Consider the following 3,144-nt stretch of genomic DNA (forward strand, 5'->3'; position numbering starts at 1 on the left):
TATATATATATATATATATTTCCCTGTCTCTTATGGTTTCTCTATTTTTCCTGTACTTTTTCATTCTTTTTTTTGCCTTTTACTTTTTGTCATATGCATTCTTTCCTTTTTCTCTCACTTTTAATTTATTTTCTTTCTTACCATCTTTGCCTCTTTATTGACCACATCTTACTTCATCACATCTGACTCTCCTTTTCTATTTCTCTCTCATTTTCTATATGTTACTTTCCTCATCTCCTAATCTTTCAATTTTCCTTATCTCTCGTTCTTCCTTTTTTCTTTGTAAAACCATATGTTCTACCATTCCACTAGCATTTACAAAATCATCTGTCTTTCTTTTACTTTATAAAGAGATTTCAATTAAAAATCACCTTGTTTTCCATTTTCAACTTACATTTGATATGTTGCCAATTGATTGTAAAAGGGAAAGCTACATTTTGTTGTAATCATAATTTGAACTTGTACATATAAAAGTTCACCTCCCTTTCAGATTAATTACAATCAGGAATCATGTTATTTTTCAACCGCTGGCACATCATACCAACATGATCTGCAGCACTACAGAAGTCAAGTTTTGTGATCTAAATTTAAATTACAGTTATAACCAACACTTTTAACTTCCAATCAATAGTTAGTTACTTTACCCTTACTCTGATTCTGCCCTTTTCTTATGCCTTGTAGTCATTTCAACTTGTTTGATATTTTTGGTTTTAATCAAAAGAAACATCTTTATATTATTAGAACGTTTAAATATAAACAAACAGGGAAGAAGAAAGATAAGAAAAGAAAAGAAAGAAAAGGAAGTAAAAAGAGGCAGGGTAAAGCAGTGGACGATGGAGGTGGGGCAATGGCCACAAATCCCTGAACAAATGGTGTTATTTCTTTACTACCCACAAGGGACTACACACAGAGGGACAAACAAGGACAGACAAACGGATTAAGTCGATTATATCGACCCCACTGCGTAACTGGTACTTATTGAATCGATCCCGAAAGGATGAAAGGCAAAGACGACCTCGGCAGAATTTGAACTCAGAACGTAGTGGCAGACGAAATACCGCTAAGCATTTCGCCCGGCGTGCTACTGCTTCTGCCAGCTCACCGCTCTGAACAATTGGTGTGCACAGCCATGCCCCATGCTGGTAACTATAATGGTGTGGTCACCACCATAGGGTTCATTCCTCCAATGGGTCACCATTATCCCTCTTTTTTGCAGAGGAAATCGGTAGTATGGGTTCCTAGAACACCTGTCATCTCAACTGGCACAAACCCATATTTTATAACTTCCCTAAATATACTCCATTTCTGCATTCAGAGAACTATTTTCACATCAGTATTATATTTTTTCTAGCTCCACATTGACTATTGGAGATATTTACCTTATTTTAATATCTCTGTATTATTTACTAACTAGCATACCTGTATCATGAAAAATGCCAACAGTTTTATTAATTATAGAAAATAACATATCGGAACAATGAAAGAAACCATTTTTAAATGTCAGCGATCAAATAAATATATGTACATATATACAGAATTGAAGCACTTAAGGAATCAGATATGGTTGTAGAGTCTTGGTTGAAAATATCATTCACATATTCTTTTATCTTCAGCACTGGATGGATGGCAGTGTTATACTTGGTGAACAGGTTGATAAAGAGCTACTCACCACAAAATTGACTACAGTCAGGACCTCCTTCACCGAGTTCCGTACCTTGGACTTCAGTGACCTGTGGCTCTTGCTCTCTCAGAACCAAGTGATGTTGCTGAAAAGATCATCTTCCTCCTTCTCGTTGCTGCTGGTGCTGCTGTCCTCCTCATTGGTCTCCATTAGGATTGTCTCTAAGATGATCTCCATAGCATTTGTTATTCTGCTAACCTGGCTGTTATTATACTGCTCCAGCCAAAACAGGTGAAACTGGGGATGGAAGGCAGTAGCCAGCTGGCACTCTAGGTCTTCTAGGAGGAGCCCACACCTTTTCATGATGCCTGCCAGTATCACGTCTACCAGAGTACTGCAGTACAGGAGATGTTAGAATTTGGCCTCTTTCAACTTTATGACGGAAACCACTACAGTTGGCAGAAGGTTCCCAAGAGAGGCCTCATCCTCCCACTGGATTTTATCCCTGGCCTTGGTAACATTAGACATCACCCGGGCACACTCCGTCAGGAAGCTGACATCAGAATCAGCAAAGGTCTACAGCTTCAACTGTGTCATCACCCTGTGGATGGTTCCCTTTCTCCAGTAGGTTGTTGAGAACAACAACAGAGTTACAGGTAGAGTTCCATCTGGTACTGTTGGGGACCACCAACCTCCACTTCAACCCCTTCCAGAATGTTGTTAGCTACCACCATGCTGCAGCTCTGCAGATTCCACAACTACTGTGCCTTGGACATGGCCTTCCTGCAGGCCAACTTGAACAAAGTGCTGTCAAGGGCCTTGTCAGCATCCATGCTGGCTACCAAGTTGAAGATATGGGTTGCACACTTCATGTGCACCCCAGGCCACTAGAGTCGTGAAGGATTGCATCAATGGACATTTACTCAACTTTGTCCACATCCCCAGCCTCGGGATCTACATCCAGGTCCACATCCTCGATGCCCTCCACATCCGGATTGGCAGTATCCTCAGGAATGTCTGGCAAGAGTTCAACTTATGTACCAAAATGCAAGGATTTTGCTATAGTTTGTCATGGCCCTGGTCACCTTGTCTTACAGATGGAACTTGTAATGGGTATTCATCATGGCCTGGGTGAAAGCATCAAAGTGTGATGCCCTCTGAGTCAAGAACAGGCCAGGATGGCGTGTTGTCTCATGCAGGTTTTGGGGTCCAGCCAGTGCACCAAAATGTTAAATTGTTAAGAGACATAAATTGTAAAATTAAAAACTTAAAATTATATATATATATATATATATATATATTACGGAGATGTACTTGCATAGTAAGTGACCTGATCTGAGACTGTGTGCTGAAACAAAAACAATTGCAGCATGGAACATGTTTATAAGGCATTTAAAAACACACAAAAACTGTTATATTCACTTCAACATTTAAATTCAATTTATGAAAATATTTTCACTGCTTTGAAACCGTGACCTGTTCACTGAAAAGATTCTGTGCTGCATCTGTGTGTGTGTATGTAT

This window comes from Octopus bimaculoides, chromosome 18, assembly GCF_001194135.2.
Source record: "Octopus bimaculoides isolate UCB-OBI-ISO-001 chromosome 18, ASM119413v2, whole genome shotgun sequence".
In the NCBI taxonomy this organism is placed as follows: Eukaryota; Metazoa; Mollusca; class Cephalopoda; order Octopoda; family Octopodidae; genus Octopus; species Octopus bimaculoides.